Source organism: Papilio xuthus, unplaced genomic scaffold, assembly GCF_000836235.2.
Source record: "Papilio xuthus unplaced genomic scaffold, Pxut_1.1 DF826945.1, whole genome shotgun sequence".
NCBI lineage: Eukaryota > Metazoa > Arthropoda > Insecta > Lepidoptera > Papilionidae > Papilio > Papilio xuthus.
Window position 1 is genome coordinate 3,192,259 of NW_013531704.1, and position 27,146 is coordinate 3,219,404.

The window sequence follows — 27,146 nt, forward strand, 5'->3', positions numbered from 1 at the left end:
ACATGCTGGGGAAATCCTATTTCACCTGACATTGGTGTAATGGAAAATATTGTACAAAAATGCCTAGTATTTATGCTTAGAATGACTTGTTAAAATATAGTACCAACCAGTTTTAAAATTTAATTTTTAATTTTATATTCTCTTTGTTCTTGTGATCGCAGCTTTACAATCGATATTAATGCTCACGTAATTAACATGAGGCAATAAATAATTTTTAACATTCTTAATTTTTTTATTATCAAGATAAATAAACTAACACCAATGCCGTCATCGATTTTTTTATAATTTAAATAATTATCACATCTCGCAATCATTAAAAAGTCCGTTACGACATAAATCATATTTAGGACTCGTTTTTTAGGAATTTCGAGCCCACCTGTAGCAAAATAAGAAGCATTTAAGGCGGTACAATTTCTAAAATAATTATCGTTCATATATTTTGCAGTCCCTGCCCGGGGGTAGCGATTGTCTTAAGCGTATTTTTAAGCTTTCCAACCCCGGACAATGGAAGAGGGCGTAAGCGTAATATTGAATGCTGTTTGGCGGTCAAGTCAAATTTGCATTTATGCATTTTTAGTCACCAACTTATCTTGGAACTGAAAGGTTTTATGTCAATTGAACATTTGAATAAACATATTAATTCAATGTCTTCTGGGCTGGGTTTGTAACCTATTAAAAACAGCTTAAATATATTTTTTTTATTAAAGTTATGTTTTTCCTCAAAAACTCAACTTTATTGATCTTCTAATTTTAATTTTATAAACAAAGTAAAATTTAATAATTAACGATATGGCAGCATAAAAATAAAATGTACAAAAATATTGATTTCAAGTCGCCATAATTTCATTAATTTTCGTTTAAAAATATTCATATACACGTTCTCTTATTATTCTTTTATTTCTATTTATTCTTGATATCCTAATTAAAGAAATTGTACTATTTTCTAGTACGAGGAAGTGTAAACTATAATTATTACTAGTCAAAGAACATGTGCATGTCCGTCTATAAGCGACTTTCTAAGTACTGGATTAGTCCACTTTATAATTACACAAAGTGGTCTAACCTAAGTAGATAGGCATGTAATCAATAATACTAGAATTGTAGAGTTCGAATGACAACCACAAGAAGCAGTAGTCAACTCAACTTGCAAAAATTTTTTTTTATAAATACTAGCTGTCGCCTGCAACTACCTCTACTGTCGTACTGAATATACTTATAAAATTTTATAAAAATCTTTCATGACGTTTTAGAGGAAGGTAACTAACATTGTGACTCGAGAACTTTACGTATAAGATATTTGAAGGAATGTAAATTGTAACTTTGAATAACGTTCTCAAATTTAAAATGGTATAGCGATTTATTACACAAAGATAAAATGTATTGAACGGTACACCTTCGATATACGCATAACGAGGGCCAGCATTACCCTATAATTAAATCATAAACTTAGATTAAGATAAATAGACGAAAAGAGGCCGCCGGAGCGTTAATCCAGTGATTTACAATTACACGTAATTACGGGCCTTAACTTGTTTAATTGCCGGTCATATTAATTATCGAAAAAAAAATACCAAATCGAATCTTTATTGTGGTGTACTTTGTCGCGAACAAAATATCATAATACTGATTAAATAATTAATATAACTGATTAACTGTTTATCTCGTGTAATAAACACGCTGTAAATGTTAATCAATTTTATTGCGCACGAAATATTAAAAAAATAGCGTTTTTTGGCAAACAAGAGTACTTCTTACAAGTAGGTTTCTACTGAAATGTTAAAACTAACATCTTTGTTAATTATTCTTAAGTAAAATACAAAGATCCATAAGAAAACTACAAATAAGTAAACGTCATTATCATTTTTAGTTCTAATAAACGTGCCTATAGAAATATGGGCGAGGTGAACAGAATTGGCACACAAACGGTTAACTGCATAGCGTTTATTTGAAGTCCACAACGGCAGACAATTTATAATGAGCATCACAAAAGTCGACCACATCTGCGCCGAACAAAACTTAATTAAAGTGACACTTCGCATGCATAATAAAATTATTCACGCACAATCGTAAGATAAGGCTCCACTTTGCCTTGCACAATGCACGCACACACCTACCTCTCAATTACATACATGGACACATCACACTTAAATAGGTAACCCTGTTGACTTTAAAACTGGTAATAAGACTCGTGGAGCACCCAATGTGTTGTTACAATTTAATGATATATTTTATTATTTGAATTCCTCACATATTGCTTCATTACACTTGATCAGCGCCATATGTAAACAATTTAAAGTTGTTTGTTTTTAAATTTTACGGCTTTGCAATATTTCTTAACATGTTTTTTTTATTTCATTTTGCAAAATATTCTTTATATCCGTAGAATGCGATTTTAAGTTTTAATGCACAATATTGGCATGTTTTTATTGAGATTTTCATGCCATAATTTTATTTTAGATTATTACATTTATTTAAAATAATCCAAAAGACAACGAAGTCCTCACTGATCTATCGGGTACCTATTGGATAACATAGAACAAATGGGACTGGACTAGTCACCGTATGAACAACTTTAAAATAACGATAATCTGAGTCATATTATATACGCGAATGTTTAAATAGATAGATTGACAGTTGCATGTTTAAAGGTATCTAAAATGGCATAAATGTAGAGCATAGTTTAAAAGGCTAAGGCTACTTATTAAGTTATTTTCTGATACCTCGCGGACGGAGTCTTGGGCTTAGTTAAATATGACAAAAATATAACAAAGCTATTAAACGTTGATAATTGATTTTCTCTAAAATAATCCAACACTCGATTATTATGAAAAGAAATGTCAACCGACTTGTTATTGCAGATAACCTAAGTGCCTATATTGTGAAGGCACTTCAATGCAGTATAACTCGTGTTATCAACCAATAATTAGTGATAGTCGATAACTTCCCCAAAACTTTATCAGCAATATTTGCTATTAAATAATCGATACGCGATGCATAGATAACCGGTCACTAGATATCGTATGCCGCGGTTTGGAACTTTCTAACTTTTACTTACAAATATTATGTGTTACTTCATATTTAAAACTGAACATTTTAACCGCGCGGGATTAAGAAAAACTTCATAATTAGTCTATGTGTTCTTCCAGATTATGTTCTACATCTATGCCAAATTTTAGCGTGATTCATTGCGCCGTTCCAGAGATACCTTCAAACAAACATCAATCGATCTAAACATTCGCATTTATAATATTAGTAAGCAGTAAATATAATCTGTATCTGCTTAAGTCGAACGTCTTGTTCAATAAATTAAAATGAGATTTACTACAATAGGAATGTCCTTATTAACCTAACCTAACTGTCGTCTAACACCTTAATAATTTTAAGGTAATAAATTGTTCATGAATTTATTGATTAAATGTTGATATTTAAAAAGAATATTAATCAAAACTTGATACTTAATTCAATTCATGAGTAATTGCGTTAAATTAATGTAAACAATGAGTCTAACATAACCTCAAAATTAATTCGTAATTGATGATGTTTGAATTTTATGTAAATGAACGTGAAGGTGGGTCTTTTATTAAACATATTTAAATAATGTTATAAACTGTTAAAAACAAACATGACGAGGCAACGAGCACTTCAACTTAGTCAAAATTTTATTATCAGAACAGATAGGTAAGCAATATACAACGGATTAAAACAAGTCTTATCTTAGATTTCCATTATTAATTTGTACGTAGGTAAGTGTCATTTATTTTCATTACATATATTTTAAACTAGGCGTCGCCCGCGTCTACGTCTGCACGGAATTAATAAAATAATTAGTAGCCTATGTGTTCTATAATATGTTCTACATGCCAAATTTCATCGAGATCCGTTGAGATTCGTACATCCAAACATTTGCATTTAAAACATTAATAAGATAAATTTACACTTTAACATAGCTAGTTATTAAATAATTACATCATGTTTATTTTAAAATACCATTTACAGTAAAGAGTTTTTATTCTGAACGCATACGTTGATATTCCGGACGAAAAAAAAATGGCGTCGTTTTTCGGAGGCGTCAAAAGGCGCGGGCGCGGGATGTCAACGAGACATGCCTTCGTGGCTGCGCGTATCGCGTCGCTTCCTTGAGCGTTTTTAATAAAGCAAAACAGTTATTGAACCTGTTGAGATCGGTTTCGAATTCATAATTCATTATCGCGCCCGCCGAGTGACGAGAGGCTCGTCAGTACAAACTGCTATAGTGCGACAACTTTATTTGGCCTGGTGGACATCAATTAAACTAATGTGTAATAGCACAATGGGTTCCCTGTTGAGCCAAAAAAGTGTCACAAGATTATTGTCAGACTATAGTTTTCTTGTCATGTCATATTTTTGTTTCATGTTTTATAACAGAACCAACAGCAATAGCGCACTGGACCAGATAAATATGTCGCACCCTGTTACTAAATTAACTCTTGCAAACGCTTAATAAATTTATATGCGGTACACGTACAGGAAAATGTAAGGATATTTTGAGCTGTCTTTAAAAGTTAGTTTATATGTAGGAATGCGGTTTTCCAGACAAGGTAATTTTTTAATAATCAAAAACACGGAAAGCTATTGAGTAATATGGCATGTGTTAAGATTAGATTTTTGTTGTTGTCTCACCCTGTAAATAAACTCAAAGTTTATACCAAAGACGATATTATCATAGACTTCTATAATAAAACAAGCAAAGTAAACTATATTTGGTACCTACTCATTAATTTTACTATACAAAGTGAAATGATATTGATACTTTACAAAGTGATTCATATTTTTATCATATAAGAGCACTAAAGTGAGAGCTAAAGACATCACTTTAAAACGGTCGAATTTGCGATGAGGCAAGCTGCAGTGGTGTGTCAGTATCGAGCGCGGCAATAGGGGCTGAGCAAGTTCGACGGCTGGCCTTGGCGGGAACCAGTCTGTCTCGCCCGAAACACCTCCGGCCAATTATTAAATAAAACAAAAGCATCCCGGCGGTGCGTTCACGTCACACCAAGAGAAATGCGCATCGGTTGAATTCACTTAATTAGTTAATTCAAGCTATTGTTTCTTAATACATAGATTTTCTGAAGTTGTAATTAAATTCTTACATGTCAACCTTCAGAACTTATTTGTATATGGCAGAAATACCATTTACAGTTAGGTTATATTCAACGACTTCTTGCACAATCTGTCGACTTCCCTCACCATTCACCACGCACGTGAGCCCCTTAATGACTCCGTATTATCGCTCGCGCCAACAAAAGGATCCACAGCCACGAGCCGACTCACAAAAATAAGCCGGGGAAATTTGATATAGCCATATTTTAAAATATCTTCGCCTATCCCGAACGCATTGTTAATCCCGAAGGCGCGAGCCGAAAGAAATATTTCAAATGCAAATCGTGCCAACGCTATGAATGTAATAGTTTGTCGTGGCCCGCGCACGCGCCGCGCACCGGAAACAAATTATCATACCCATATAAGTATGTACGAAATCGAAGAACTTATTGATGTCACATGGAGCTGACAAATCGCGCTAAACGTTAAAATCGACTCGCATACAAACGTCTGTTTTGACACAATACGAGTAACGGCTCGGTGAGCTACGTCAAAAGAACATATAGGTATTTTTATCCGTTACAAATTCTCTTTATACACAATTCAATCCGTGAGACGCATAAAAGACGGTAAATCGTCGAATTTATTCATATTACAAATAGTTTCAGCAAATATTCGTTAATAGAAGAAAATAGATTTTATTCCTTACGACTAACCAACAAATATTTTTCACCGATCACTTAATTGCTATATTTGAGTTGTTAAATAAATATTTGAAACAAACAGGGTATTGAATAACGATGATTTAATCCATATCTATTATTTCGTAACGGAGTTTCTTGATTCGTTGAGTTTTGCGCCATTGAAATTTGGGCGGTAATCGATTTGAGTCAGCCGTGTTTGTTGACATTCGCATCAAAGGCGTCGCGCCGGCGAGCGGAAATTTATGGAACTCGTAACGCGGCTGAATTTGAAAAACGGACTAACAGATATTGAACGTTTGTAAATAAATGTGTGTAAACGGACTTTGGTGAATGAGTGATGCATGCCAATTTGTAACGGCTTTTTTTAGGTCATTCACGCGAAAATTCTCTTTTTTTTCTTATCAGCCTAGTATTTAAAGACTTAGATATTTTGACATCAATTTTAAAGACATAAAAAAGGTTAATAACTCAAGTAACTTCCTTTCGTGTACTTATTCAAAAGGTAGTTTTAAGCATAATTTATCTTAAGCATATGCGAATTTATAAATATTGCAAGGAATGAGGCAAACGACAACATTTTTCAAGCAATTAAAATATTCGCATTTAATCCTTGTACGGTATTGAGGATGTTTAAAAAACATTACACGAACTTGAGAATTGTAATAACGAAGCTGAAAACATAATACTTAATATAGGTATTAATAAATTTCAAAATTGTTTCCATAAAATGTTTTAAGAACCTTATTAAGTAATAATGTCTTTAAATTAATTCTAGTTTTAACTTGGAAATAAATGGAACAAACAAGATTCTACTACTAAAGGAAAGTACAAAATGTCATAACTAACATATATTGAGTCATTCCAAACCCATTTATAACTTTAATTACAATTAACTTTTACAAAAAATGTTATTATTTTATATTTGACTTGATACATTTTTATCATCTTTGTTACCCGACTAAATAACAATGTATTCTTAATTACCAGAAAATATCTTAACGTCTGTACATTCAAGCAAGATATATTGTAAAACTAACTGTAGCCCGTGATAAGTAAATAGTAGTCAATTTTCAGACCTACTACACATATATAAAAAAAACTGGATGACGGAGCTTTGCTCGGTATTTTTTTTTAATTGTGTTTTTTGGAAATTATATAATATTTAAGTGCGAATTACTAATAAAATGATGAAATATGAATAATATTTTTCGATCTTACCGATAGAAAAAGTTAAGTTCATGTTTAAGTTGATTATCGATAAAACACGAATAAAATGACATTTTCTAAAAATGATTCCTAGCTAGATCGCCTCCGAAACCCCCTAATATACTAAATTTTATGAAAATCGTTGGAGCCGATTCCAAGATTCCAATTATTTATATATATATACAAGAATTGCTCATTTAAAGATATAAGATTCATAAAAACGATCAAGCAGTTTCGGAGGAGTATAGTAACTAATATTATGTCAGAATTTTATATATAAGACATATATTTATCTCTCGCGTGCTCTAAAAAAGTGAGATAAATATTTACTACATAACTATGAATATTTCGACACTCAAAATACTTAGTAATGTTAGTATCAGTTAACTCTATTTGCGTATTGTCAGATGGTTAACGGTTGTAAGATATAGGAATATCGGGGAATCTAGAATGTAAAGCAGCATTGTGACTGCCAATGGCTTAATGCGATGTAACTAGGCCTCGGGTCGCTGACTTGAAGGCATTATCAATAGGATACTTATTTTAGTTAGCTAATTTTATATTCACTTACTAATATGTAGCAAAAATATTTTCTGTGCAGTTTTTATTTAACCTTTATTTACAAAAGGCTACTTAAAAAACTTTTTTTTTATTTGAGGTTTAATTTTATTTTTTTATTCGCAACGTCAAGAAAATCTTCAAGAAAATTGGAGCAAAAAAACCCGGTTTAATTTAATTTAAATCACAAAAACAAAAGAAGTCAAGAAGTTTTAATTAAGTTAGAATTAAGAACTTTAAAAAGAATAAGGAAAATCATCGGCAACTAAACTATTTTTCTTTTAAGACAAAATTTATTAGGTACTGTTTTTTTTAAAAAGACAACAGAATTATACCAACGCCAATCGCTTTTTTTAAACGAACACTTTACATTTTATAAATATTTACGTTATAAATTAAAAAGGAACCTATTTTTCCTCGTGTACAAATAGGTACTTGTATCGGAAATCTTATCATTCTATCTATAAAGCATCTCGGCAAGCTGTCACGATGCCTTTATCTTTGAGTCTTAGGCGCGCGCTTTCCCAGACAGATAAAGTATTTACACTATCGGCCGATAGATGGCGTTACATGTATCGTAAATCGTGATTTTCGTAGTTTCATAATTAAAATGAATTCCATATATACTTAACAGTTATTAAGATAAAGAAAAATCAAATTAAACGGTCGTTTGAATATTTAGTTTTAATTAAATGATTAAATAAAATTCCTATTTCATAGATTTGATTACGAGATTTCTTGATAAACATTAAATATGATAAATTTTCTAATCGTTCAAGTTGACACAATTGATTTTAATCTAAATTTATCATTAATTCATAATAAACAAACCTTTACATCCATGTGTTACAAAACAATGAAATCGTTATAAATGAAATTCTAAGAACGACGGATAAAAACAGTTAAAGAAAAGATTTTAATTACAAATTTCAATCTGATATATTTTACGCAGTTTACGCATAATTTTCATATATAGGTACAACTTTTCAATCTATTCAGTAATCCAAAAAAAACAAAAGAAAAACAGAAGAGATGTGAAAGGAGAAAAATAGTTTAGGTACCTAACATCATCAGCTTACTATACGTCCCCACCGAGGGGCTTGGAGCCTACCCTAAGTTAAGGGTGATTAGGCCATAGTCGACCACGCTGGCCAAGTGCGGGTTGGTTGACTTCACACATATCTTTGAATTTCTTCTCAAATATGTGCAGGTTGCATCACGATGTTTTCCTTCACCGTAAGAACGTACCTAACACCTAAGCTATTTTTCTCCGTCTTTCTTATTTAGATCGTTGTCTAAATAAATTAATGTAACATAATAATTAAATTTAAGTAAATATCTCCGTCACATAACAGTTTTATTATATTTTTTTATTGATTCCGTTTTAAATAAATTCTTGAGTTAATATTATGAATGAAATTTTTAAATTAAGAATGAGTTGTTTTCGTTTATATTATTTTTAGTTAACGTTATAAATGAATAATAATGTTATAATTTACTACTAAAAATTAAAATAAATAGTACGTTCAAGTTCTCTATATAGAGTCAATGGAACAAGATTGTCTACATGACTCAAAAACTTGTCTCTTATTGACATTATTAAATAATTGGTATATTTCTTATAAATATTAGGTAATTCATATTTATGTAATAACTATAAATTTTAAATGAGGAATAAGTAAGAAACTCCGCGTGTATGATTGAATGGTTTAAATAAGTTTTTACCTAAAGTTTCTGAGATCTCTGTACCTATAAAACATATCTCGACATCTCGGTCATTATCTTTGACAAAATAGAAATATGTGTATGACCTTAGAAACCTACGGTTAGTAAATTTAAAGTTATTATAAAATTATTTGTTACAATTTTTAGAGGTAGGTATCCATTTTACCAAAATATAGAACTACTATATATGACATACTATGGATAATCGACATTTAGTACTTATTTCACTGATAACTACCTAACTTAAGCAACATAGTTAAATAGTATTTGAAAAAGCTTTCATAGTATGGAGCTTTCTACATCAATAACATATATTTTTGTATATTTTACATATTAAGTACCTGACTATATTAATATGTAACAAAATAAGAAAAAAAAACAGAGAACTTATTCTTTATAATTGAGCTCTAGGTTTTATTATTATATTGAACAAATTGTATTGACATTTATTTATAAGTGTATTCAATAAAATGTTAATCATATTTATTTTTGAATAACTTTTATTTAAATGCAAAATTTTATAAATACATAACTTTGTAAACGTCAATTGCTATAAATACGTAGGTTAAAATGATGGATGTTCTGTTGGATATCTCCAGAATAGCTAAAGAGATCTCACTGAAAATTGTCATACATTTAGAAAAGCGTGGAAGAACACATAGGCTACTAATTAAGTTTTTTACAATTCTGCGATAAAATTTTACGATGAAAATAATAAATATTGTCTACAATTTGTAAAAACATTTAAATACGTTTTATGGAAAATATTTAAAAGATTTTGTATCAGACAATAAGCGACATAAATCCAATAGATTTATTCGTAAATGAAAACAATATGCTAAGCAAATCAATTTGAATACCGTCGGAGGCGCCGTTTTCGCATCGAAATGTTGCGCCTACGCACATAATATCAATTATCTCTATTCCTTCTATAATAAATTAAATACTATTTTAGAAATGATATTGATCTTATCGATTTGATTCATAACTCTATCTAAATTCCGAATTTCAACTTCGAAGTTCAACTTGTATTTCCATTGTTTAACATGTGTAGAAAAAACTGTTTATCTCTGTTTTTTTCGAGTAAAAAGAAAAGGATGACATGTTTTCCTGTACGTTGTCTTTTGGTCATAAAAACTAAAGATTATAGTAAATACCTACTCATTATACAGTGAGAATTATTTTGCAAATTCTAAGGGGTGTTCTTTTGTGTAGTTTGGTTTACGTAATTTTTTTTAATTTATATATTGATGTTTGATATAATATTAGGTTAATTACTTTTGTATTAATTGTACAATCAGTTATCAAATCTAGATAAGATTAGATCGTTAACTATGTAGATTAAAATTGTTTGACTTAATTAATACATTCTTTAGTGTTGCAACAAATATATTAAGTTCATAAATTTTTGGTTTTTTAATATAAACAATATGAAAATTATTTAGATATAAGTTAGTTAAAATTTAAATATTTATATACAAAGTTAATTTTTAATGATTTTTTGAAGTATCATAAGATGTTACGTTTCGCTGTTTTTATTTTTAATAATTACGTTTTGATTCATAACAATTTAATATACCTAATAAGAAATATTAATATAAATAAAGTTTTGCATTGTCTAATATTGGAGGCATATTAATTTTCGTATGCATATAATAAATTCTTAATGTCTACCATTTATCAAATGTGTTTTTCCAAAAAAAAATAACATAGCTGAATGATTAACACTCTTAATTTACAATCCTATATCTTTAGGTAGACCTATTTAAAAAAATAAACTAAAAAATGACACGGCTTCTAGTATTGTAAAAAATAATTTTATTATTGAACTAGCTGTAGCCCGCAAGTCCGTCCGTGTGAAATTAAATCTTAATTTGTAGCCTATGTGTTCATCCAGACTATGTTCTACATCTATGTTTAATTTCATCGATATTCGTTCAGTCGTTCTGGAGATACCTTCAAAGAAATATTCATCCATCTAAACATTCGCATTTATAGTATTAGTAAGATGTAAAGCACATAGTAATTAACAACTTTAGTATGAAAATTTGTATTCTTTTTTGTTTTTTACACTTGTTTTTATAATAAAAGTTGTAAGAAATTACTATTTTGTTGATAAACTGAGTAAGTATTAATAAGTAACATAAAATGCAACATTTTATTTTATTTTCAATTTTTGATGGAAATAATTGCATTTAACCAAATCTAAGTTTAAGTTTAACATAGTTATCTAAGCTTGTTTCACGTTAACTGTATACCTAATTTAATAAAACAGTAGTTTGAATAGGTGCCTACATAATATTTTTATATGCTAATACATTCCATTACCGGACTTTTTAAATTTTTCCAATTAGAATCGTGTCTTATTCTCGCGTCGGAAGCTTTTTTGAAGCGTATCGCAAAAACAATTTAGTTCAGGATAGCGTACGTTTCTAGATTAGTATGCATTTTTAATGAGTAAGGAATATGGTGCGATGATTTTGTAATGTTTTATTGTAAAAAATATAAATGTTTTTGATTCCGAAATGGCAACACCGTAACACAATTGCTAAAACCAAAAGCTCATGAGAATCGAACAGTTTGTTATTAAATGAAAACATACAATTTAACTTTACGAAATAGTTGAAATTAAATTAATGTTAAAATAGAAATTACGGGTAAACGATTAAACCAATTTTTGGCACGAAAAAATGTAAGTAACTTTTTACCTACTTTGGTGATTTAAAGATGTGAAATATTAAGGTTTTTCAATTTCAAACGTTTCACGAACTTCGAGAAAATTAAACTTTCCAATAACTCCAACTAGGCGACCACTAATTCGATATTTTAAATGAGTTTCGCATAGGAATAAAAAATGTAAATAAAAACCTGTGAGCATCGCCCGCAGAAGGCCGCTAGTCACGGTGCGGCATAGCACGCGCAGTCACTAAAGCACTTGTCCAGTATCAACTGAGATGAAACAATAATAGCACAAAGAGTAGTCAGTCAAAACACAAGGCGGCACTGATGTCGCACCGGGATGCACTCACGATGATAACAGTTGAGGAACTTTTGTTGAGCGGTCCGTACGGGTTGCTGGGCGCGGCGCGCGCGACATTACACTGTCGACGGTCGCCGGCACACTGCGCGCTCGCCTCGCCGCGGCCCCCGCCGGCCCCGGTGCCTCGCCGCGCCTCGCCTCGCCTCGCCCCGGCATCGCGAGGGGCGGGGCCGCAGCCGGGGCGAGGCGAGGCGAGGAGCTTAATTACACGCGAACGAAGCGGGACAGCGATAGAGAGTGGGCGCGAGCTATTAGCGCGCAGAGCGGGACGACGCTCGTCTTAAGTATTTTGTATAAGTAATGAGAGGCGAGAGCGTGAGGACGGGGCGCGGGTGCCGGGTCGGTGCCGGGGGAGGGGAGGGGAGGCACATCTCCCGCCAATCTTTAATGTTGATTACGTCCGCGGCCGCCTCTGCGCGGCTCTCATTAGCGCGGCCACGCCTCGGCTTAATTACACAGCTTTAATTGTCGCCGAATGGACCCGCTAACTTTTTGTATGGATTCTGATATTTTATGTTGCAGCCACAGATCGTTGTGTCTCGTTTAATTAAACATAAATTGAACGCAGTCATACATTGAATTACTTTTTTATCTTAAGTATTACCTACTTTCAAACAGCGGTAAAGTAATCACAAAATAATCAACGAAATCGTTTGAATAATAGTTAATAAATTAATTTATGATTAGAAAGAAATGAACACTAGGTATAGACAATAAAAAAGTAAATGTTTACAAAGAGTTGTTATCGACATCGTAAAAGTAGCTTTTGTAAGACCACAACATGTTCCGACACTATAATAGACCTTTAAATTAGGTACAAGTTCGGACTCTGTGCTATATGAATATACGCAAATAATATCACAATAGTATTTTTTTTTAATAATTTATTCTTTTGCATATATTAAGTTCGTGTAGGTTATAAGGCTATGATTTTTGCCTTTTCATCCCTTAAACTTTAAATGACCTTAATTATAAGTGCCAAAGAATTAGTATAGCTATTCAAAGGGGGAACGCTGTCAGTATCTTCGGAACCTTGCCTAAAGGGACTCCTTTTAATAATATATTTTAGTTAATTATTCGTTTTTAATATTTTATTTCATATAGAATTAATTTATAAATAAATGCCAAATAAAAATGAGCTTTTATGAAAAAAAAATTCAAAGTTATTTTTAAATCAATTAATAGAAATTCCTAAATATTTTAATGTTAATCACAAATTATTAGTAAAATAACGGATATGTGAAATATAACAAGACGTAGTAATGTGTAAATTTGTATGCGCTGCGTAAAGTTTTGTATTCGCCTATAGAATATTTTGTTAACGTTAGGAATTTCCAAGTGTATGTTTAGTATAATTAATGTTTAGTTAACAAAATCACGTCTATTTTATCAATAATTTTTACGAGATAAGACTTCAGAAAGCGAAGTTAAAAAGGAATAAAAAGATAAAGATATACAAAAGATAAAATAATTACCTTTTTGATATCATAATGAAAAAATTAAATATCGATTATTGGATTTAGAAAACCTTTACTACGCTTGAAGTTAAAACATAAAAGAGCAGGGGTGAAGAACCTTTACTTAAAAACGTGCTATTTTGCTATAGAAATCTTACTAATAAAATAAATGTGAATGTTTGGATGGATGAATTGATGTTTGTTGGAAGGTATCTCCAGAACGGCTGCATGTATTTCAATGAAAATTAGCGCAGATGTAGAGCATAGTCTGGAAGAAGACATAGGCTTAATTAACTTTTTTTTCTAATGCCACGCAGACGGTGTAGCGGGCGACATCTAGTTTATAATAAAGTCATAAACATGCCGTCAAACAATTTCGACGTTGTGAGTATTGAAAACATTTCATAACATTGGTATCACACGTGTTCGCTCATCATATTATACCTATTTCATAGTTTTTTTCCTAGTACATAATGAATTTTGAATGTCATGCCTAAAAATATTGTGTCGCGTATCATTTATCGTACTTTAGAGTATCTCTACAGATTAAAAGCATAAGAATAAAAAATATATATGAATACTAGCTGTAGCCCGTGACTCCTTCCGCGTGGTATTACAAAAAAACTTAATTAGTAGTCTATGTGTTCTTCCATATGTTCTACATCTATGCCAACTTTGGTGAAATTCGCGCACCCATTTTGGAAATAACCTTCTAACAAACATTCGAATTTATAATTTTAGTAATATTTTGTACTAGGAACAAGAATGAAATAAGGAAAAGACTAAAATATAAAGTCTAGCTATCTAGATTTAGTTATTCAACAACATTCTCCGAACTTACTTATAAACATTTTTTAGTAATCCTATTTACGTCCAATGTACTACTACAATACTACTGTATATTATCTTACTAAAAATCTAAATCTAAATAAATTAGTTAGACCCGTCTTCTTACATTGCATACAAATTTTAATAGTAAAGGTGTCTTTTTTAAAAACATTTTATTATCGATCAAAGTACATTCATTACCTATTTTATTATCACTTTTCATACTCAAGAAGAATAAAATAATTGCCTACTTTTAAATTTTATATACGCTTTACGTTAAAAAATACAAAATGGCAAGAGTTGTTAGCTAAGTTCATTAAGTTTTCTTGTAACGTTTCACTATTAAATCAATGCTTTTGACTAAACACACGACAAAAATACCGTATTCTAAACTAAAAGATATTAAACAATACAAGTTATAGAGCGGACATTACTATAAATTTCCTTTAAACATTTTATTCATTATAAATAAGTAGTTGTCGCCCACGACTCCGTACGCGCGGTTTTAAAAAAAAAATGTAAGTAGCAGCTTATGTGTTCTGACAGACTATGTTCTATATGTATGCCAAAATTCATCAAGATCCGTTCAGCCGTTCTGGAGATACCTTCACAGAAATATCCATCCATCTATCCATCTAAACATTCGCATTTATAATATTAGTAAGAAGTAAAATAGTCAGTAGGTACCGCTGTCTCTCACAATTGTCCTAGACTACCGAAATTATATCGGTGGTAACTTTTTGAGCTGCACGTTTGTTTTATATTGTCCTATCTTTTGATATGTTAATCTGTATTCGATTTTATTCGTTGATTTTTGAATTTGGAACGAGTTAACAATGACAATTTGAAACGTGCAAATTATAAAGAGATTTGTCAAAATGCCAAGCGCTCAACGCTCGTATTTAGTTGAATGGTGTTCAATTATTGCGCAAAGATTTTAAGTTGGCACTTATTTATAAATCGATCTTATTTGGAGTACCGCATTACAAATTGTCTGTCTTAAAAATAAAGATTGATTACATATTATAGAACATTTTAGGTATTACGTACGTACCAAGTGTTTGAACCCCTGAAACTCGTAAACAAGAAAATTGTATGTCTCCTTCTCGTATCTTAAAAGAAAAAGAGAAGGAATGTGTTTTAAAAACTATAGTTTTAGAACCTAAAACCTTTTATATAGGTAATGTTGACTACTGACTCTAATGAAATATCGAAGATGTTTTTTTAATTTTATTATTTGTTAAAGTCACAAGTAGATTTTATTTGCGTATACAAATGAAAGTCGTTAAAATATAAATAGATTTTCTGCTCTTACCGAAGTAACGTAAGGTTAAAAAATTTGCAGAGATCGCAGTTAATCCCGAAGATTTCATTAACCAATAGTTCCGAAGCTTCGAGAGGCGATGTCAATTACAGATATTTTTTTTAAAGTCGTGGTTGTGACGGTAGCAATATAAACATAGAGACACTACGCAGTCCGCAAGCCCACCCACGGCGCTTACGCAAAAACTGGCAGACGGTGTCGCCAGTGTTGCCACCTGTAAATAAATTCTATTTGAATAGGCCCACAGCTGCAAACTTACGCGTTTGAACATAATCTACATTCAAATTAAGATTATAACTTCATTATTTTAAGGTTTATATTACAGTACTACAATATTGCTATGTTTATCTATATTTTAGAGACATGTTAAATTAAAATTCGCCTTATTCTTTTTATGAAAAGCAATTTAAATTGCGATCTAAAGAGCTGCTTCTTTGTACTTAAATGATTTATGCTAACTTTATTTGCTTTTATTTCAAGTTGGTTTATAGTTATTCTACTTAACAGTAGTACCTAATACCTACTATAACTTAAGCTTTAAAGGTTATTTAATTTTTAACATGGTTAAGTTAGATAATATGACGATTTTAACCACTCTTTTGGCATCATAATATAGTTAGAAAGTATCGAATAAGCGAGACCTTAACTTAATTTCTCCTGGTTTTTCCACATATTGGCACGGATGTATTAACGGACATCAATTAAAAGGTATATTTATTTATCTCATATAACAACAAAAGTTTTATGGTAGATAATTTAATCGATGGAAGGTTAAAATATCATAGTTCAAATATAAGCAATCAAAGGGAAAACATTCATTAATTTAAAAAAATTGATAAAATATTTTTTCTTAAACAAACTATAGAACTCTTTTTAAATAATCAATATTATAAAGCTTTAAAGAAATGCTGGCTGTTGTATCTAAAACGACGATATTAAAAAGAAAGCGACTAGAATGGCAACTCATTATTATGGAGTCGGAACATGACAATACTGTCTTGAAGTTATAAGTTTTTTATTAAAAGAAAATGTAATATTCACTTTTATTCGTTAACTGCATTTTGCAAAGGTAATATTGATTTTAATAAAAAAAATATTATATAATACATTCATTATTATTACAGTAATATAAAATAATTCGAACAAAGCAAGAAAAATCAAGTAACTTTTTTTAAATGACAGTTTCTGTGCCCTATTTTATTTTCTATATTATTTGGCAAAACTAAGGGCAATTCCAGCGCCACTATCCCTAGGAGTAAATTCTTATAATCTATGTTATTGTGGTTCTTTACTGAAATATGAATTTACAACAAAAAATTTACTTAATTTTTCTGATAAAGATAAAAAACAATGCATACTCTGTGGTCAAAATTGACTTATAATCATGATGATACTCTATGGTTGAAATGAAGCCATATAAATAAAGGGAAAAAATAAATGTGGGTAACCAAAAAATTAATTCCCGAAACAATAATTCAGTCACGTTCTGATTTTTAAAGTGATTAGACCGCTGTTAATTGATTGTGCAAGAATTAACTAATATACGCGTATTTTCTAACTTTGAAAATTAAACACATTTCTCTCACTCTTCTTAAAAAGTTTTAGTTAAGTCACAGTTTAAGTCATAGTTTTATTAAATAATTTTTTTGTTTCAATAAATGTCAGCCATCTTTAGTTTTAAGCTTGTTTGGCGTCTACGTCCCGACGGCAGTTTGCAGGTAGGTCACTTTTTATTTGTATAATAAATTTGTATTAACCTCTGCCTACATTACTCTACGTACTATTTTCTTTCGAAATATATGCGTTCACATTCGTAAAGAACCGTAACCGCAAAACAATATGGCCGTATAAATTACTAGGGAAATATAGTTTTATTTGTATGGAAAGTAAAGGTGACTTTTGTCTGATTTTATTATAATTTATTGGATTATTTGATTGAAGTATGTTAATAATGATCTGGTCGCTTTTTGTTAAATAAACAAATATAGAAGAAATTGAATATTATTTTTTCCTGATTTCACATTTCAAGAAAAAGCGAGAATGTATTTTTAACATATTTTGTCAATAATATACTTTTAACCAAATAACTTCCTTTTTTATTATTTATTGAATATTATATTTTTAAATTAATCAAAAGTTTTAAACAATCATTTATTGATCCAGGCACATTGGCTAAAACAAATTTAAAAAAAAGTTCATAAAATTTGAAATATGGAATTGAAAATTAGCGCAAACGTCTCTAGTATCATTGACCCAAAGTCTATTGAGTCACAAAAGCGTTGCGGGCGTTGACCCGCGCGGCCAACCCCTGACCTTGGCGTATCGTAAACGGCCTCATGTAACCGTCACTCAGAACAACATTCGTCAGGATACCTTCACACACAATACACGTAAATAAACTGATCTTTACAGCTTACTGTTTCGGGCGATTTAAATTTTTTATCAATTTTTAACAAAATTAATTTTCTAATGTCTATGCGTGTTCTATTTTCCTTATTCACAATAAGATATTCCCCTTTCTAATTATCTATATTATGTAAAAAAGAATGATGCGTTTCTTCTGTTTGTAGTTTTGTTAAATTACAACTTATTTACATGTAAGTATAAAAAACCGAAGTTACGTAAAACAATATGGCACAGAATTATTTTATAGTGTCAATTGACAGTTTAATAGCGACAAATGTGTTAATGTAACCACTACTCTTTTGTGTATCCGTCTAATTTTATTCCTTAACACGTTTACTGTATCATTTTTTTATTTCGTTTGTGTATATATTTTTTATTTTTTTTTCAAATCGGAATTTTTAATAGCAATAATGAGCAAAAGCATAATCGTTTCACACCGCCCCCTATGCACTAATTGTGAAACTATCACGTCCCAACAAAAGGGAAGTTAGCGGAAAACTTAAGAAAACACACCCTCGCCATACGTGAAAGCGCCGTTGAGCGCTTCGCAACGGTTCGTAATATACTGCCATCTATCGTCGGATAGAGGAGATAGTTTTTATTTCAATTTTTTACGGCCACCGAGTTAGTAAAATAACGCCGATACACCACTTCAATGTTACTGTTACGATTGTTAGCAAAGATGTTCGTTACTTTATGTTCCATAGATATAGGAACTTGATTTTCTTACTTTTAAAATGTACATACAACTCGAATGTTACCTGAAACAGAAAAAAGGATTTTATTGATGTATGTTATTTGTTTGAAATCAATAATTATGATTTTTATTTTGCTTACATCGAGTTAGCGTTTTGAATTATACGGTTTTACTAAAATATATTTTTTAAATAGTCTTTAGTGTTGAATACACAAAGCTGCCAGTGTTTGATTCAAGCAAGCGACCAAGGACGCCCTTAAATATTCGCGAGCGATATTCGATAGCGTTCCGGTGACATTTTCGCAAAATCGATAGCGCCCCTTATTGGTAGCGAAATGATTGAACATCCTTATCGCGACATTTTTCTAATGGCGCTCGTGCTTCAGACCCTTTCTTTTTTATGGGGACTTCACACACGCCTACGGGCGACGTGGTAGGTAGATGGCTATTTTATTCATGACACACTCGACAGATCGAGTGTTCGAATCGAGAAATTTGAAATTGGAACGTCTCGGTTAACTCTGTCGTTTAGATAGGTTTATCTTGTTCTAATGCCCGCTAATGCGTCTTGAGTGTTGCTGTTGCAATTATGGGTTAAAGTGGTGAACTACGAGCACCTTATGATGTATAAAATTTTTATTTTGTTCTGTAATTATTATTTAATTATTGGATAAAATAAATTAGGAAAATATAGAATGTCAATAAATTAAATTAAAATTTTCATAAAAGTGCTCCAGCATTTTATCAACTAATAGCGCGTTCATATCATCTATAGAAACCAACATTATATTATATTGAAGAGTGTTACTGATGTTGCTACGTAATAAAACAATACGTTTCCTTTAAGGGAAATCTTAGGGGAATTTAAACAAAAAATATAGGCGACGGTTCGCGGTAATAGTCAACTAGTGTGCCGCCTCCCTAACACCCCTTTTCTTTTACATGTCCCAAGCTAACGACAATACGAAATCAATAGCAACACCATCGATGCGAAAATCGTGAATAGCGACGAGACGCACACATGCACGTGCGCGTGTGTGTGCAAATAATATGCAAGCTTCGATCGTGCGGAACCAGCGCTCGGTACGGTGACTGTGATTTTAGACGGACAAAAATTACCTTTGATTTAAATTTTTGTGTCAAAAAAATGTAGCCAATAAACTTGAACACCAAATTAAACAGATATTGAATTTTGGTTAGAAAACGTATTTTTTTTTAATTATTGATTGAAATGAATTTATTCTAAAGATGACAATTTGTACGTTGCACCGAAATATTAAAATGAATGTAAAAAGCACAAGTATTTATTTATGTTTACCACAAATGTATCACAATAGTAACGTTAACAAAACAATTTTTTGTATTGGTAGATAAATGTAAATATCCTGAATTTCGTAGTAAAAGTTTTTACCCTCGAAGATTGGTAAAAAGAAAACGCATTAACACATATAGATGAGTAGTCGCACACAAGAGAGTTACACACACGCGCCCGCTTCACCCCACACACCCTGTAGGCCTTCTTTAAAAACCTCCCCCTACCCACACCCCCACACGGCAAGCCTTTGATAAGGAAATGCAGATATTCGTGGAAAAGCTAAGCATCACATAAGCGATTCGGAACTCATTGGCAGTATTTGAAAGAGATCTTAATATATCAAGGGTAGAAAAACAAACATTCGTAATTTGTTAATTAATTCTCTTTTTTGCTTTATATAAATTTCTTGAACCTTATTAAGGTCTATATTTAAATAACCGTTTTAGATTTAAAATTGTACATTAAATTTATACTTTATAGGTTTAAATAGTATATTCCTAAAAATGATTCAAACGTTTTCATTTGACCCATGATAAGTTTTATCGGTTTGATTTCATGTCACGATAATTCATATATTCCTATTTGAGTAAAATAAATTAAACATCTGAATTCCTTAATTTATATTGTAAGAAATTTTACGTGCGAAAATAATAAAGCAAATGATTGCTAATAAAACAACCGCCAGCAGACAATAAAGGTTAGAACAAACGCCGGAGACCGTGCCGCGCCTCCCCCAACTTTGCAAGTGGTTTGCATTCACCAAAAGCCTCAAACTCGGCGAGATTCGCTAATAATCGACTTCCCCTACTAATTAAAAGCCGCTTTTAATTGCTCGAAAGAGCCACCTGTTGCTTGTCACAGAGTCGTTGCCGGTTATCCGTCTCTCTCGCACTTGGAGGCTGCGCCGGCCCGTATCCGGATGGCAGGGTATAATTGTCAGAAAATTCAATTTCAGATCGGCCTAATTGGGGCCAAATGAAATTTTCAGTATCGCTCCCCGTTCTTTGTTCGCACGCCTCGGACCGTGCTTTAATTGCTAGACGATGACATGAATCAATTTTGTTTTTTTTTCCTTCTATTTTAAAACATTTGCCGAACGACAGTACGATTCGAACATGATTCTTTTTGTTATTAGGTTTTATTAGTTAGTTCGTTATTTTATCGTTATTAAATATTTCTAACGTCCTTTAAGACGTGTGTGTATAACTTTCAACACGAGACCAGTTGCATATTCTCCATGCTTTATGAAACACAGGCAATAAGAAGACATAAAATTTTATTTGTAGCTAAATCAATGCTATTAAAAACTTACGTATCAAAAAACAAAATTACACTCATAACCATTCCTAAGGTCTATTAGACCACTATTAAAAAGCGATATTGTAGACTCGAACGCCATCTTTGTTTTTTTGTATACAGTCTTATTAAAATTGTTGCAAACAATCTATCACAGGTTCACAGATGATCCGGCCGCAATCAAACCGGCCGCTTAAGTTTTATAATTCAACGAAATTGCCCTAAACGAACTGAGAAACGAAATTATCAGCCTATTACCAAATGGAACCCCTTTTCTTTAATTACCAAGTAATTGTTGTTTGTTTGCCCGCTCCACCCGAGTCGTTACCTTAATAACCGCGAGTGGGGCGCAATTTGAGATACAGCTAGGAATGATTAACGTTGATTAGCGGTAATTTTGTATGATAAGGTACTTATTACATGATTACAACACTTTTGTTGTGTGCGCGACGCGTTCTCTTTGTTGTTCTGTATGTCTCTGATTTGTATTTGTGGTATTAACTGTACATCCAATTAAAGCGTGTATTCTGTTTATAATTATTTTGTTATTTGATGTTTATCTGATAGTTTTTCATGCTTCTTTTTAAATGAGATTGTAGTCATGAGTAAGCGACAGTTCCTTTAAATTACGTTTCAAACTAAACCGGAAATTTAGTTTAAACCGTTATTTGACTTTGAAAAACATAATCTTACTAGTATTATAAATGCGAATGTTTAGATGTATGAATGGATGGATGGATGGATGTTTGTTAGAACATGGATGTTTGTTGCATGGATCTCACAGATATAAAGAATAGATGGCATAGACCATAGCCTGGAACACAGACCACTAATTATGTTTTTTTTTTATTTTGCGTGGACGGAGTCACGGGCAACAGCTATTATTATAACAAGTCTGAAGACTATAAAAATAACTGTGAATATAATCCTAATCGTTATTCCACAAAGGCAAGAGTCATCGAGAAATCCACATTGTTCTTGATTAATTAATTATTAATATAGCAATAAAAAAGTCGTGTCGGACCGGTCTCGTACTGCGCCCATCTCGACTCTGTCATATTAACATAAAAATTTTAATTGCCTTCTCGCAAGCTTCATTAATACAATATTTGTATTAAGGAATTAACATATTGATTGCATTTCTATACTGTCGTGACAGAGTTAAAAGTTTCACGATGATTTGGTATCGTTTCTTATCATCGCTAATTAAAAATGGAAATAATATTGTTATGATATGCAAATAACGGGTCAAAGGTTAATTATAATTAGACTGGTTTTGTTTAAAATTGCTTTTCCACTTCCTTATGATTTATTATTTACCAGTCATGTGTGTTTAAAATACGTATTTAGTAATTCAGTTGCAGTTATAGTAGAGTTTAAATCTTTATAGACATAGTTACAGTTATTTGAACATACCAAGGAGTTGATGATTATTGTTAAATATAAAAATTTCTATAATATATTATATTAAGGAGTACAATTGTCCTGACCTTATATTATTTTTTTGTTACAGTTCAAAACTCGAGAATCCAGATAACAAGCAAGGTAGGAATTTCCTTAATCATTCGTTGGCTTGTAAAACTAAAATCCCTGTATCAAACATATTGTCATTCCTGTCATTAACTTTGACAAAAAAATCACAGAATTTTTAAACGGGAATTTTGGTCTCAGAAACCAACGATATGTAGCGTTCGATATTATACAATACTGTGTTGTGTGGATATGTGTTAATCGTTTTAGCTTGTAAGACTTTCTTTATAAAATTTGCCATTTAATGATTTTCATTTTAAGTTAATTAATGTGTAAAAGAAGTTTTCTCAAGCTTTTGTAATGTAATATCTATCGTGTTATGCTCGGATGAGTAAGCTATGTGCGAATCCTGAATTGCCGGTGACATGTAGGTTGTTTCTTTGCAGCAATAATGACAGTTTAACTGACAGTAGCTGTAATTGACAGGTATTAGCGGAGCATTTACATACCTTTTGACAGTTGATAACACGTTGTAACAATGCACCAGCGGTTAGAGAAGTGTAATAATACAATGGACACAAGTAAAGCGTATCCGTGCGTTGAGTATACCTCAATGTGCAGCTTTGTTGACAAGTTCTAGTTTCAAATTCGATTTGATATGGAATCAGTTTTGTCCAGAGTAAAATAATTGTATTTGGTTATGACTATACGTGTTAATTATTATTTGATTATTGAATTTATTTACTATAATAACATTCAAACGTTATCATATAAATAGTTCTGTGTGACCTAAAGAAAGTTATGACACATGGTTATTGAAATTTTTTGACTAAATTGAGAAAAATTGTAAGCATTTTTTTAAATTCAGTGGCCTAATTTGTAAAGTTTGCTTTTTAATCACCATTATCCTGTTATAACCGTAGATGATGGGAACATTTCCCAGACGACGGGATTTAGAATATATTTTCGATTCAGCAGCTGCGCTGTCGATTATCCAGATACTAAATCGATTCCGATATATATTATCGAGTCTCGTTATTCGGTTACAAATAAAATAAAGCGTTTATTAGGATTCGCGTTTTGGTCGGGTTGGCCGGGGACTGGCCATTGTTTCTTTGCCGCCATCAATCACCCATAGTTCGGACGGGGGCGAACGGGGTCTGTGCGGGAAGGAGGACGAAGACGGGATCGAATAACGGTTATTGAAATGAGACGAGGCCAGCGCTTTTTTTTACCAAAATTTAAATTTTGATAAGGCAAGGCCCCGTTTGGTGCCCAAAGTCAGTCTTCGATCGTTGAGGGGGTGGCTGCTTTTTGTTTCCATTTGCTGTCTGTCTCTGGTGCTAAAGTTAAATTTATGTGCCCTGATTGAATTTCAATGATTGCGTACGTATTTGAAACTGGTGCACTTGGTGTTGTGCTGGAGTTGATGAATGTGTGAAGGGAAAGAGTTTAACTATCAGAGGTTGCAGTCGTCAGGTTCATACAATGGTCACTTCGGTATGACGTTTATCGCTAAGCAAACAATATTTTATTGTCCTGTTTCATTCAATACATTTTTTATTCTTTATTTAATAATAACGTTTCGGGTTACAAATATAGTTCCATTTTATAGTAATTATAATGAAAACTAGCAAGTTTTGACACCGGCTATAGAACGGCCAGTGTTAAATGTTGTATCTACAATCAGAACACTATACGTAACCAATTTTGCGCCGATATGTGTTTGGAAGAAACAAAGGAGGAAATAGAGATCCTTCTCCTTCTTGGACCATGACCTTAAACTTCTAATCTCTAATATATTATAATGAGTTAATAAGGTAATTATAACACGGTATTTGGCTTTTATAAAAAGCAAAACGGAATGATGCCTATATTTGTACGCATCCCTGGTTTGTATTAATTCACTTTACACCAGTCGAAGTGGCTTGACACAATCCCAAATATTCGCTTATTCGCTTTTTGTCGAGCGCGCCGGCCACGCAGTCCGAATGCGAACGAGAATAAAGCCGAATTAACATAATATATCCAAAGGCCGACCATGTCTTTTTATCGTTATGTTAAAATTTAAAAATCCACGGTCCTTAAATTGGTATTTAGAAAGAAACGGTCCGTCTCATTGACACCTACGCTTGTACATATCGAATTTTTAGTCCTCGGAATGCTCTATTATTCGATACATCTCATCGATATTCATGGATCGGAGAGTGTTGTAAAAAGTAATAAAACACCATTTTTATATCTCGTGTTTAGACAGTGCTCGAGAGATGATAAGAAAACCTGTAATCCAGTACTGTATAGGACCGGATATCGCCGGCCATTCACAAAAAACCACCGCACCCAGACACGCACGCGCCGCGCGTACATACACAAGTTGTAAGGTACACATACAAAGCGACGGTCACCTCGGTTCATTCATAAGGAATAGTATCTTTTATAACGTTACGAAAATAACCAGCTATGTTTATGGTAAACCCAATGTTAAATATAGCATGGGTCCTACAATATTTTAAATTTCATATAATGGAGATAATCAATAGGGACATGTTGGGTCATGTAGTGACGTACACCGTTAAAGTTATTATCGATGTTTACAACCAATTTATAGCTTTAGTAAAAATCATTTTATATTCATACAATTTAGATAGGACGAACTTGGTATGTCGTTAATAAGTGACAATATTATACATTTTATTCTGGAAAGAATATAATTTAGGTATAAACTAAGTGATTAAAAATATTATCTTCTTAATTTTTATATATCGATTCGAATGCATTGTAAATATTTCCACTGACATTGATAGTTATTGTGCGAATAAGATATATTTAAAGTCTTATTAAACTAAAGAAGTAAACAAATATTATATATTTTTATAAGATTATGCAAATACTGTTGACTATTGATAAAGATACAAACAGTGACAAATTCCAAATTAAGCCGCGCCTAAGCTCACAAAGATAAAGTGAGTCACGGAGACTAAGCGGCGAGTAAAAACATCGATAAATCCACAGCATTTCACCATAGCATCGGAATTGAACATCGAGAACTCGTTTCCCTATCGAGCATCGGGCACGTGTTAATTAATTCAGCTGTGGGCGTCACGTCACTATTATCGATAGAATAATGTGGTAGCCCAGCACTTTATTGCACCCATTCGAGATGCCACAAAAATGATGAAGATGCTTAATATGTCACATTCTTTGTTCACTATTAGCATAATCCGCTCGTTATAAAATTCGCCATTGTGTTTTCCACATCCGTATAACGAAATATCTATTATTATATTTTTAAATGTCAATGTCACTAACGCTATTAAATATCTTTATCTGCCAGTTTTAATTATTCCAAATATGGATGGTTAAAAATTAAATAACGGCTATAAATAATAACTTGAGATACATAGCACATTTATTTAATTGTTTAAGAAATCTATTCAGAATTATCTAACAATTTGTACTTTGATTTCGAGATCTTTAAGCTATAACTTACGACACTAATCCTATTAAATATGTCTTTTCTTGTTATGTACAGAAAAATAAATGTATATGAAAATAAAAATTAATTTAGTTACTTCAATAAATTTTAATAAATTATCTAGAAATAGTTAGGTTTGACTTTTAAGCGATTAGAGGACGCGTATGTACGTTACAAGAGCGGTAGAGCTATCATAAAAGGCACAGGTTTACACAGTGATATATGTAGACGATTTGTTCTAAGCCGGTAAGGCCACTGGCCACCGCCTGTTTACTTTGTTGATTTGTAACTTCATTTGTAAACTCATTCCGATTGAGATGTTCATCGGCATGCCTTAAAAAAGAGTAAGTGCTCCTTTCTAAGCAACTTGGATTCTCTAAAAACAAATGTCGTTCTTTTTTATCGTCGTGTCTTTTTGTTTTTTTTTTTCTAATAAGTCGAAGTCATTTTATCGTAAAAAAAACTCCACATATCTGATATATAAAGTTCTCTCGTTCAAAATTTTCGCTCCCATACTCCTCCGAAACGGCTTGACCGATTCTCACGAAATTTTGTGAGCATATTGA

At 31.8% G+C, this 27,146-nt stretch overlaps 1 protein-coding gene across 4 annotated transcripts in view; it reads right to left on the reverse strand.

Moving 5' to 3' along the window:
- The window catches only part of zfh2 (Zn finger homeodomain 2), a 193,100-nt gene that overhangs the window by 93,562 nt on the left and 72,392 nt on the right, over positions 1 to 27,146 (reverse strand). For 2 of the 4 annotated variants that reach the window (XM_013316725.1, XM_013316728.1), the window contains exon 1: positions 12,141 to 12,382. The exons of the other annotated variants lie outside the window; for them this stretch is intronic. The gene's annotated coding sequence lies outside the window, so the exon portion shown is untranslated. Of the gene's footprint in view, positions 1 to 12,140; positions 12,383 to 27,146 lie in introns of those variants that run through there. 4 annotated transcript variants of the gene reach the window in all.